The 13,717-nt window shown below is 34.9% G+C and overlaps 1 protein-coding gene across 1 annotated transcript in view; it reads left to right on the forward strand.

The window, feature by feature from the left end:
* The window catches only part of LOC148951478 (lethal(2) giant larvae protein homolog 1-like), a 333,083-nt gene that overhangs the window by 231,747 nt on the left and 87,619 nt on the right, over nucleotides 1-13,717 (forward strand). Inside the window, exon 17 of the transcript XR_016141914.1 lies at nucleotides 9,111-9,334. The gene's annotated coding sequence lies outside the window, so the exon portion shown is untranslated. The remainder of the gene's footprint in view (nucleotides 1-9,110; nucleotides 9,335-13,717) is intronic.

Consider the following 13,717-nt stretch of genomic DNA (forward strand, 5'->3'; position numbering starts at 1 on the left):
GGAAGATAAGAAAAACAAACTCTTAGAATTTGTAACGCTTTTGTCCATAAAAACTTAAACAATTTAGAATGTGTTGGTTCCCAAAGCCAACTATCATTTGAAAGGAGAGCTAAACCTCCTTAAACTTTCTAAGTTTTTAAGATACTTATGGTGTGTAAATTCCTCTTTTTCCCTTTCCTTAGCACTTCAAAAAAAAAAAAAAAAAAAAATAAAATTCTGAAGTTTGAAAATCTTATTTTCCACATGGGGTATTTTCTGGAGGAGAGGGGGTAGGGTAAACGCCTAGAACCGGCCAGTAGATTATGATAATAGTTTGTAATGTCCATTTTCTGGTTGTGTGTGCAAAACCTCATTCATCCATGGGTACATTTTTTGGGTGGGTAAATATATATGTACATGTACCCATGTAAAAAAAATTTACAGCTAATGATGTAGTTTTTACAAAAAATTACGTCCCATGATGGGTACATTTACTCATGTACCCATCTTGGGCACATTACTGACATATATATGCCAGTAATGCACTCCCCATGTGCAATTTAAAGCGCAATCTATGTTTTCTGTTTATGCTGGGATCTATTCAGTCATATGTTCCAAAAAATCTGATTCAATTTATAACTGGGATTTATTTTACAATATACATAAAAACAAACAAACAAAATACCCCCAGAAGCAAGCTTGTGCGGGGAAAGCAAGCTTGTGATTGGGTTCCAATCTATTTATTTTAAAGCTTCGTGAATGCTTTTTCTTTTTATAGAATGGAATGCGAAATTTTCACTCAAGAGTTTGAGTTTCTTCTTATTAATTAGTATGTTGCTCTATAGAAGAAAGTGTTTAATGTGTTTTCTCTTTTCAAATTTGTGTTTGGAGTAACATTTTACCTCTATTCTCTCTTTATACCTTTTAGGGTATAAAAGAAGAGGAAAGTAGTTTCCTCGTTTAGTTCTTGTGAAATTCTTGTCATTTGTTCTAAACGCTAAACCCTCCCTTGCATTAGATTTTTTTATATGTCCCATTTCTAACTTTTTATCCCTTGTAGCAAATAATTATACAGATGACTTTTACAGTCATGTGAAATAAGAATAAATTGTTCTTCAATTATAACTTTTTCCATTAGCTGTAATTTCTACTGAATTTAGGAAATATCCAATTTTATTAGGGATTGCATTGCAACTTGGATTGCAACTTGGCTAGTTCTATCCAAGGTTTGCATGCGTACTGAATCTGCATGATCTTAGAATTTTAATGAAACCGCCTTCTATTCTTTTTAGTTGAACGGCTGGTGTATAAAAGTGCTGAGAAAGTTTAGTATATTTTGTCTTAGAGAATTTATCTATCTCCTTAAAGATGAATTGGAAGTTTTTCATACACTTGTTGGGAAATTCTCGCTATATTTTTTTTCAAAATACTAAACCTCCCCCTGATTCCTCCCTGGCATTCAACTTTTTATTGTTTATCCTCCTAGCGATGGGTTTTGAACAGTCAGTAAAGCAAATATTTAATTCCTTTAAAATTTGAAAATTTCAATTCGGGGATTGCTTTCTACCTTAGGTAGTTTTATCAAAGCTTTGTATGCGTTCTAAATCCATATAATTTGTAAATTCTGTTGAATTAATATTCTATTCCTTTTGTTAGAAGGGCAAGTGGAACCTGTATTTAGAAAGCGCAATATCTTCATCATATAAAAGATATTGCTTTACTTAGAAATTTCTAAGACAAAAGGTTGCATAGCTACAGGAGATATACTGTGTGAAACCTTGTATGAAGTTTTGCTATTAAATAGATTTCTGTTAGTCTATGAAAATTCCTATCCCTTTGTTCTCTATTGGTTTGTAAATCTTTGCTGAGATAAGCTCGAGACTAAAAATGTATGTGGAACTGGTTTAATGATTTTTATATTTTGTGAATTGATATTCTTCATTGCAACGTAAATTAACACTATTTTTTGTGATAAATGGTCTTTTTTACTCCTAAAAAGAGAAAACTGTTCCAGTGGCAAGCTTAAAAGTCTTAACTTCGCTCTCTAGTAAAATTAAATTAAAAAAAGGCTTTTTCAACAGAAAGTAAGGAGCAACAATAAAATAATTAAACCAACATAAATTATTCAGTGTTTGAATGAATGAATGAATATTTATTTCCCATCATGCAGTTAAACAACAAAACGCGATAGAGTATCATGAAAATAAAAGAAAGAAAAAGAACGAACTATGAACACAACATAAACATCAAAACAAAATCAAGATAGCCATTTTCCAGGGGTGAGAAGATGGCCGGTTTGATAATCATTCGAACTGAGAGTCCCCTGCAAGAGGGGCTCTGTAACACCGAAACATCGAGCCACATAACCGTTTCTACACCGTCTAGGAATTTATAGAAGGTACTTCGCAAACTTAAAGTAAGATTTGCGCAGATTGCTTATCAACATCGGTCAAAACATCTCAAAAAGGCGTTAGATACAGTAGATGTGGATAGGCGATACTGGTGTACAACTAGGCCAGTAGTTAACGTTTTAGGCTAACATGTGAATGAACAATACTAGAATGTGCTGCACGTATTTTTGTCTCAGCATGCTTAATAAGGAGCTTTCTTGTATTCCTAAGGGAAGACCCTATCGGTAAACACAGGTCAAACTTGCTCTGATTTAGGGACAATATCTGAAAAACCTAGTCATACGCTTTCTGGAACTAGAGAATCAGGGCAATTAAAAAATAGCACTTGCGACATAACAGCATTAATAGATATACCTATTTTATCACAGCGGGTTTCAAGCTCATCAAACTTGCATTGTAAACTGGTAATGGAACGTCACAGGCTCAAAAGGTCGTCGGCAGAACAGAGTACATATGAATCAACACCTTTAGATACTCAGCTAGTATGAAGATCAAGCTGGGCAGGGAGAGCAGCATTATTATAAATGGTCAAGCATGTTATTGCTGCTTGTTTTATACCAACATCTTCAGCGAACGAGTCTTCAAGTTTCAACCGGATTTTCAGATGGTGACAGATGGAGTAAGGGGTTACTATAACGTCCAGGATAAACCCGCGGTTGTGTAACCGAAGCATTCTTGAGAGTGGAGAAGTAACACAAAGGGATTTGTCACATCGTATGCACCAAAAATCAACGTACTCCCCGACGCCTCCGTATCTTGAAAAATATAACATAAAGTTTGAAAAGCAAGGAAATATCCTAGCCCCGACTGAAACCCAAACTGAAATAGAGGAATAGTACAATGCTCGTTTACCTGATCTACGATAAAGAACTCGAAAATCTTCGCAAAAACACTAGAAACCGTGATGGGCCTATACGACGAGCAAGAAGAATGCAGTTTTCTCGTTTTTAGGATATGTACTACAATCCCAATACACATACAATTAGAAACAATACCAATATTAAAAATGATCCGAAAAACTAATGACAAATAATTATATAATATATCACTCTTGGCCGTAAGGTGATATGTACATATACTGTCCACTCCTTCACAAAACTGTTTTTTTTTTCATAAGTTTATGCACTTTCGCTTAATACCAGACGGTGTAACCACTATCCCAGTAGGTCTCGGTTTGGAAACCAGAAGCTCGGAAAACTGTGCTGCACGAAGACTTTCAACTATACTATTTTGCTTTTCAAACTGATTTTTAAAATAGGAAACCAATTCTGAAACTGGTATTTATCGGGGAATTTCCAAAGGGACTTTGGGTGATTTCAAACTTTTTCAGCGTTAGTGGTTTTGATAGCAGCTAGATGCTGTTCAAGGACCTTACGGCACCTTTTCTTTGTAAATAGTCATACTAAGTTCAGTACACCTGAGCTAGGCCATCTGCATTCAATTCATAGACGCAACCATTACTTAGCACTTGAGCAGGCATTTACGAGAGAAGTATTATTTGACTTGCCAGACATTTCAGTATTGCTTCTAACTTTTTTTTACGGGGATTACCACTTTATCGGCACACTTAACAGCCTGAATAATTTCCTCACAGTAAGTGTTAATTTGTAGTCGTAGCTCGCTATTATTCAAACCCATATTAGTTTGAAGAAGATGAAATGGAACTTTTATCTTACTTAAGACATGGTAATGCGTAGCTTAAAACAACAGCATATTCATTTCCTTTCACATTTTCTGCTAGTGCCATTTAGTTCTGGCTGGGTTGTCCTGTTTGCAGGTTAGTGGGACAGAAACACGTAAAGGAAGAGGGTCAGCGCAAATACCATGGTCATGAAGCACAGTTACATGGTGGAATAAACTTCCCGAAAACAGCAAGTGATCCAGGTTAGACGTCGAACCAGCAGTAGAAATAAACGTAAACTCTTTATATTTCCGTAGTATCGAGAACATAGATGGTAGCATATCTCTAATTAATTCACTACGTGGGCAATTCATACATGCAAGATCAAAATTGAAAACTCCGATGATCTGGCATAGCAGGTATGAACTAAGTATCTTCTTAGCACACTTGGACAATTCACGACAAGAAGAGGAAAAGAGAGCATCAGATGCTTGATCACCATAATTAGTCGGTAGGTATACGTTTATTATTGCTAAATCACTGATGCCAGCTGCAATAAAGCGATCACTGAGTTCAATGGTTTGAACCTGAAACCGACTAAGTATAGCAAGGCCACCGCTTGGACGGCCACGAGATTTGCGTTGGATTGCACTTGAGATGGCAGTTGACTCCGCATTCTGTACTTTTAATAAAGAAAGTCGGTCGATCCAAAGGAAATGTTTTTGCAGACACATCGGTCCGTCATTCTGGAAAAGGGTCTCAATAAATGGGAACTTTTGGCTCACTCCACCGGTAAAGTTCGACGATATGATAGAAAAGTTGGTATAAGTAGCCATGGTTAGTGAAGTTATTACCTCGCGTCTTTTCCAGCATAGTTTACGATTTTTGGGACCTCGACTTGCAGAAGATGCATCAAAGTTCATTACGGCATGGCGATTCACGCGAGGATCTATGACCTCTTTGAGCATACTGTGAACAAACCTCACCTTTGCTACAGTCTATCGCCAAATGTCCGTCGGATTGATAGCAATTGTAGCATCTTTTTGGAACGAAATGGAAAATTTCAACCCGATGCACCTCATATCCGATCTTAACTGGGTTTGATAATGCATTATCTAGATCAGCTTATGACGAGAAGAACAGCTTAAATGTGCAGGATTCACCACATTTTCCAGTCTTGGTGCAGTTGGAAACGGCTGAATGTAGTGCAATTTCAAATTGCGAGGGGACTTGACTGATGATACCTATGAATTGCTTAGATCGCACACTGACAGCTGTCTCTTGATCATTGGCTTTGAACAAACTGGCTATTTTCTCTGCTCATGGTTTACTGTCCACAAGAACTTTGAAATCCGATCTGCTCCTTTGAATCTCAATCGCAGACTTATCAGGAATAGTATCATGAATTAGCCTTTTCAAGTTTCGCAGGAACTACAATCTGAGAAAATAAATATAACGACGTGAAAAAAAAATGATAAACCATCCAGTGGTGGATCCAGAGGGGGGGGCGAGGGGTGCCTCGCTAAAGTAGTCTAAAGTAGTGTAATTTACCTAATTAACTCAAGTTTGCCTTAATTAAACTTGCTCCTAACGTAAGTTTATCGGATCAACCTATTTTGCGCCCCCCCCCCTAAAAATCCTGGATCCGCCCCTGAAACCATCACACCTATTCCACCAGTTATTAGAAGGAAAAAAAATCCTTATTTTCACAAATTTCATCAACCCCTGCCCTCTTTTTTATAAAATCCTATATAGGCCAATCATTTAAGTCCACTGTATATTAATAATAGATTAAGTCATAATTTGTATATAAATTAAGTCATGCATGTGAGATGGGACAGTTGCAAACCACTTGGCCGGCTCACCAAGTTTTTTCTGCTTTCGCTATTACGAATAATGCAATTTATAACCATTTCTCATTGATTGACAGATACACACTAACCCGCTAATGCAAAAATAAGTGGGAGGAGATTTTTGTTCGCACCAAGAAGGAAGAGCCAGAAATCATCTGCGGTGAACTTTCTGCCTAATTATATAAACTGTGATAAACACCAACTAATTCTGACGAAGCTGGAACTTCTACAGGATCATAAATTACGAACTTAGGTAGGCTCTTGCGGTCTTTCGCACATCTTTGCATCATTTTCCCAATGTCTACCACACTGTCATTTTCTTTCACATGCTTTACGCAACGTTCTTCGTGAGCAGCCATCTCAAATAAAATCTTTTTCGCTTCCTGGATAGCCTCCTTCTGGAAAAACTGCACGCAAGATCGTATCAACGACTCCGATTTAATTCCCGTCTGCATTGAACGGGTGACGTAATTAAGCACCGCATTATGCAAAAATTCATCACTCATTGCCGCACTGTATTCTAAAAGAAATGTCCGTTTTCAGTCCAAGTCGGTATCAGTGGGAAAAATAACAAGATGAATAAATGCACAAATAAGCGAGGGAAGCGTAGGCTCCTGCTATCTATTCCCCACAGTTTAAGGGAGACACACTCCTGGCAGGTACTACGACGCTTGCCACAGATTACCTCCCCTCTTCTGCTCGCTAATTAGTGAAATTTGCGATAATAACTAACTAATCGATCAAAATAATTTGACAATAATTGCCGTTGAATTATCTTGCCCTTGTTGGAGGCCTGAGTAATAGTTCAGTTATAAAATTATTCAGGTCTGAATCCCTTGTCAGATATTGCGAAATCTAACAAGCTTCTCGGAGATTAAAACTCACTGAAAAAAGCTTACTGGTTTATAGCTAATATTCAATTCTAAAGAGATGTTTTCACGTTGAACTCAGAATGAATACTGATGAGGGGGAATAACCCCTCCTCATTCACCCCGCTCTTTACGCTAAAGTTGTATAGTGGTTTAAAGATACTTCTCATTCCAATTTAACGGCTCTTGTGTTTGATTAATTAAAAAAAACATTTTCCACAAAATAAGTTTTTCAAGGAAAAGTAAAGAACTCCATTAAATAAAAAATAAGCAAAAATAAAATCAAATAATCTACCAAGCGTGAAACTACCACAAATCAGCATCGATAAATAAATGAAACCCAAAACGAACAGAAATTACAATAAATAACCGAGTCAAACTCAAAACGAGCAGAAGTTAACATAAATTGGGCTCAAAATCCCCATTTAAACATAATTTGCACTTTACTTAAAAAAGATAGATGTTTTTACTTTTATAACTTTAATAAATCAAATAATATCAAATTTTTGATTACTAAATATCAGTATATGTATATTAAACTGGCAATCTGCATTCATTTGTATTTTTTGATTTGTCTGAATTGATTAGGCTAGTTAGATGGAAAATGACAGTGTGCATTTGTTTTCTGAACCAAGATAAAAACAAGAAGGGAAATATTGTCGTGTCTCAGACGCAGTAATCGATAAAACACAGTCCTGAACTACATATAAATCAAAACTATGAGAACTGTGCAAAATCTTTTTTTATTCCAAAGCAATCGGCCTTTTTAGAGGCCTCTACTAAATTTTAAGCAAATGAGATTTCCGTAAATTACGCACTTATACATTATTAGAAAGTGCATGTCAAGATTTGACAAGAGTTTTTGATTAAAAAATCGGTAGGTTTTAATGACAGAGGAGGAATTCGTAAGAGAAAAAATGCTTCCTTTATGTATACTTCAACGAATATGTACTTTAATGAGGTTGTATTGTCCTGCACTAAGGAAAAACAAACATAATGATTGACTTGCCCCCCACCATGAAAAAGGGTCTAGATTAGGGTAATGAAAGTCTTTCGTCCACCCTGAGAAAAAGGCGAATTCTTTCTTAAAGTTGTGACCTATTTAGATCGTTCTTGTGGCCAGAAATATTAATTAGCCAGTTTTAAGAATGAAAAAACCACTATATAGCCTATTTTGAGGCCGGGCCCGGGAATGGGCACGCGATAGGCTTGTATATCTTGATTCTCTTTGTCACGTATCTTGTAACCGCAGGCAATGTGAGCCTCTTCTTGATGTCATGGCGTCACCATAGGTTCGTTACAACCATCTTGAGAAACATACAATTTCTTCCTCAAAGTTGTGACCTTTTTAGATCGTTTTAGTGGCCAGAAATGTCAATTTGCCAGTTAAGAAAAAAATAATGTAGGTGATTTAGAAGCCAGGCCCCGGCACTCGGCACGTGATAGGCTTGTATATATTGGTCCTTGTTGTAATTAGCAACCTTCAAATGAGTCAGCGTTGTTTGCTACCCTTTCCTCGGGTAAATGGAGGGATCTCCAGGGAACACACAGAACATTGAAACGTTGGTTTTGTCTTCTAACAGCACAATTCTTCGTCATTCACTCCATTTTTGAAACGTTATGTGTGACTCACTTATGTGTGTCACATAAATGTTTTCATTTCCACATAAATGTTTATTTTTCCACATGAGTGTGACAACGTCATTGCAATACTGAAATGAAGTATTAAAAAATGACGTCACTCACATAATTTTTTTTTCCAAAATAAAGGCTGTTAACGAATTTTTTCAAACTTTTGACCTATCTAGATCGTTTTTTTAGGCGAGAATATCTCAGGATACCAATTTTCCAGAATAAATATGGAGTAGTTTTCGAGAAAAAACAAATACATACACAATTATCGCTCACTATTATATATATATATATATATATATATATATATATATATATATATATATATATATATATATATATATATATATATATATATATATATATATATATATAAATATATATATATGGATTTTAATCAGCAAAAACAAAGTAAAAGGCACAAAAAGAAGTTGTTATGCATGCATGCTATGGTTGCATATGGAATTTAAACACTCTTGATAACTTCTGATCATTTAAGAACAGGGTACTCGTGCAAATGGAATGCGACCAACGAACAAAACTAAAAGCTAGATTTGTCTTTTATTATATTGCGACTTGTTTTTAGCATTTCTGAAATTGTGAGAAGATAAATGCTTGTTCCGCTTTGAAAATTGATTTTTTTTTTTTTTTTTTTTTTTTTTTTTTTTTTATATATACTTGGCTTAGCCCACGGAAAAAGGGCTAGTTGTAGTTTAAAGAAAAATAAATAAATTTAATATTTAAGATTTTCACAATGCCCAGCTTGCGGCCATTTGGCAAATTCAAGCTCACAGCCACTGAAGGGGCGCGAATACGCCGAACTGCTGTATTGCGTTTCACTTCTTCTGATGGTAAACACTCTGAGAATTGCCTAGTGTGCCTCACGAACCTCGGCGAAATTTCCATTCTTTCATTGCCAGACTTAAAAAGGCAGATGAATGTCAACTGCATTCGCCGTGAGGATATTTAGTAAGTTCCCTTTTTTATGTATTAAGAAGCCCATCGATTATATTTTTTCTTTTACGTACTGTTGGCCTCATGTGGCTTGGTGCTGTGGTGAGTTGTTAGAAGTAGTTGTAGAATTTGTCTGTAAGTAAATTTGGAAAACTGATGTAAATTTTGGATTTTTAGATATTTCAATTCCTTCTATTATTAATTGAAGTACCAATGACAGTGAGAAGGAATCTGATTGTTTGAATTAGTTCCAGAAAAGACCTTTATATGCATTTAAGCAGTTTTTGGTGGCAGCGAACACCAAAAAAAAAAGAAGAAGAAGTAATGGATGAAAAACGAGCAAAAAACAGTTTCTGTTAATAGCGGACACCAAATTAAAAAAAGAACAAGAAAAAGTAAAAATGCTGCAAAAAGTAACCTAAAAACAAATGACACTAAGCAGCTTAAGAAGGTGTAGCTTTCCTTTCATTGTGTATATGTCTTTAAAAATCAGCAGACTGTTAATCATAGATTTTAAAGGACGAAAACCATCGTCTAATTTAATTAATTAGATTCGCATATTTATTTTCACGGTTCAGCTTGGTAAAATTGACGAAAATGAGGTACCTCCCCCCCCCCCAAAAGCTCATATAACATCTCTGGGGTTATTTGTATTATTTGACTGTAAGTTCCCGTTGTTGTGTTTTTTAAGTAGCTCAGAAGCTATATAGTTCATAAGCTTTTTTTTGTCTGGTTAATTGCTACTTAATGCTTGTATTTTTATATTCTCTTAATGTGCCTTGAACATTTTGTCCACCCCCCCCCCCCATTGAAGGTACCCCTCCCTCAAATAGATCCTTTCGCATGCATGTCTGATGTGTCATTAAGCAACTCTTGTTAACCCAATGAGAATTTTGGATTTATAAACGTGTTGATTCTTCCCAAATAAAATAAGATCGAAATTCATGTCTTGAAGCTATACCTTTCTTAGGAAAACAGCTTTTGTTCTAAAGAAATACTAAGATAACATCTAGAAAATGGACTTGACACTTTATTTTCAATCTTAGCTGCAGAATATTCATAAAGAGATAAAAGGAAAGCTTGTAAAACGGAAGAAAGGTTTTCCAATTAGTCTTGTTCTCCCTAAATATTTCCGCAGAGGCCAATTAGGATTGTTCCTTGTGGGACTCTTAGTATTCTCAATCCTCTTATAAATATGGAATCTCTTTTTAAGGGTTTGAGAGATATTGTTTTTGATATATGCCAGTTCTTGGTATAGACCGATTTCTTATATTTTTCACGAATTGTTAGTTTTTTCTTCCTCTTTTTTTGTTTATTTTTTATGATGCATCTTTTATCTGATGAACAGATTTTTTTTTCTTGTCTCAACAAATTTTTTAGCTGTTTCCAATGACTTTCTGAACCCATAGCTCATCGTTTGCTTTCTGTTGTTCGTTTCTTTGTTTTCGTTCTTTTTTCGCCATTAAATAAAAAACACAAGTTTTTTTAACTGAAAGTAAGGAGCAACATTAAAACTTAAAACGAACAGAAAATATTCGGTATATGAAAGGGGCTGTCCCCTCCACAACGCCTCGCTCTTTACGCTAGAGTTTCACTATGTCTTACAACTTTATTTTTTAAAACAATTTAATAAGAAATCATAAATAATATTTTAATAAATCACAAATATTGAAAGTATCGCGCTCTTCATTTGCTTGTAATTTCTGAATGGATTTTGACGCTGTAAGATTTAATTTGTTGTACTAAACTTTCAATATATGTGATTTATTAAAATATTATTTATGATTTCTTATTAAATTAATTTTTTGGGGGGCTTGCCGATTTATATTAGTAAATAGCATTGATATCAGCGGGCCACATAAGGCCGAAATAAAAATCATAGGCAGCACAATAGCACTGTCTAAGCAAAGATGCAGATACAGGATAAGTCAAAGCATTACCACAGATTTTGTAACATCATATTGTGACATATTCCCCACACTTAAATAGCAACCGTATTTCAAATTCGATAGTGATCAAAAAATGAAGATAGAATTATTAACCTGCCCGTTTGTTATTGCTTCACAAGGAATATCCTGAAAATCTGAATAGTTCTTGGCATCATCGTGGCACAAACCTTAAATTAACTAAAAATTGTCAGGGATGTCAATTAGAAGGTAAACTTGACTCCTAGAGTTTGAAAACTACATTTCACTTTGTATCTTTGTAAAAAAAAAAAAAAAATGAATTTCTATAAAAATACACAAAGTTTTTCTTGTCTATATCAGGGTATGGGGGGGGGGTATACATTTCTTGAGGGGGGTTACAGTGAATATCGTTTATATGTCTATAATTCCCTTCACGAGCAAAGCTCGGTCTCATAGTGCTGCATGGTAAAACTGCTAACAATAGGAAAAGAGAATGGGTTAATACCGCTTATACGTGCACATAAAATTTCTAAATTGTGAAAAATATATAAATATTTTGTTTGAATTCAATTTATTTTATTCTCAGCAGACATTTCGTACAGGATGCTGATGCAGAGATAAATGTCCCACAAGTAGCGCTGGCGTTGTGTGAAATGCGACTAATCTCTGTCATAATTTTCTTTTAGGAGCTGATTAAAAGAAATATTTAGAAAAGCGAAAATATAGGCAGTTCTACATTTATGGGTTAGTCTGTGAATCCGAAACGTAAGGAATAGGACGTTATCAGCACTTATTAGGTATTTCAATGACAGATAAGAGAATCGGAGTTTCAATTAAATACTGGAAATAAAAATTGAAACAATTAAATGATTTCTGGATCGAATCCCTCTCTACCAAATTCCATGACCAACCTACAACTGATTTCACCTATCTAAGTATAGTACAAACATCAGTATAAAAAGTCTTATTTTCTTTTTCAATGATTTCTTTTTCATTCAGGAAATTATATTCACTCTATATCCACCTTCTTATTCTTCGTTGATTCCATTTCTGTCCTATTTGCAGATATAAAGGATGTATTCATTTTCACTTTTGAATGTTTTAAAACAAGAAAATCTAATCTTGAACTGATAGATTTTAGGAAGTAAAAGCACCTTAAATATCAAGGAATAAAATTGACCTGAGCAAATGTGGCGAAACAGGAAGCATAGAACATTTTTCAATTTTGCCATTAACTAGGTTCATATTTTTACTTAATGATAAGGTTTCAAAGGCAATATATTTGGAAAAATATTAATTTGGAACATATTATGAAGTGTAATGGACCCCTATTTTTCTCGTGTTCCTTATTTTAAAAACGAGCATGGATTATTTGAAAAAAAAATTTCTGCTCAAAGTAAAGAGTAAATTTGACGCTTAAAAGGAGCTTTTAAAATTTTAAAGCTACTTAATAAATTATATTTTTTTTTCTTCCAAATTATTGGGGTTGGGGGCAACTACCCCCCCCCCCCCCTCAACTAAATTTGGTACTGGTGCAAATATTAAGAATATCTGGTTTTGTAATAATGCCAGTTGCGGCGAAAAAAAAATGTATGCAGGCCGTGGTCCTTTTCTCCAAGATATGAATTGAAAACCATTATATACATCCGTATAGAGTTTTGATAAAATCATTTATAGTCTGTTCGCGCATCATTCATAATAGAAGAACTGAAAAGACCGATGTTCTTTCTTCGGTCATAATCGTATTTCGAATGAAAAAATAAGCCTTAAGAGCAACGGGATTTTTTTTTTTTCACCCTGTATTTAAGAATGTTGTTTTACTGAATTTCTTGGCAAATCACTAAAGCTTTCTTTGTATCGCACCTTAAAGACTTGGATTTTTCGTCGTTGCTTCGTCTCTCCTCTTGCGTCCTTCTCGTCCTTCGTCTTCTGTCTCGTCCTTCGTCTTCTGTCTCGTCCTTCGTCGTCCTTCTCTTGCGCTTTGTAAGGAGAAATACCTGATAATGTGGCAAATGTACAAAATAGGCTCTTTCTTTTTTTTTCTTTTTTTTTTACTCTAAAAACGCTAAGTTCCTAATTAGGTGAATTTTGTCATTTCTGTTTATCCCTTGTTTGTAGTTTTCAAGGTGTGTTTTTGTTTCTGTCGTTTCTTTTTTGTTTTTCTTGACTTTTACTCTGTCTTTTTCTGGGCTCTGCCCAGATTTTTGTGATGGGTTATAAATAAAATGATGATGATGAATAAACAGCGGTCCAGGTTTCTTTTCTTTTAATTTTAGTTAATACAGAAGAATATCCATTCCTTGTTTCTTAACAGACGAACTTGAAAAAAAAAATTTAGCTGACAAAGAATTGTCACCGAGGGTCCGTTTTAGACAAGTTGTTCAATCTGTGATAGTCGTAAACTCCTACTACAGCAGTATTTTTTATTTTTTTTATCTGTTTTGTATCAAATGTGTCACTCCCAGCGACTTTTAAACAGTCAAAATCCATG

This window comes from Artemia sp. Qi Xiang Cuo, chromosome 6 (assembly GCF_049724085.1).
Source record: "Artemia sp. Qi Xiang Cuo chromosome 6, ASM4972408v1, whole genome shotgun sequence".
NCBI classification, from domain to species: Eukaryota; Metazoa; Arthropoda; class Branchiopoda; order Anostraca; family Artemiidae; genus Artemia; species Artemia sp. Qi Xiang Cuo.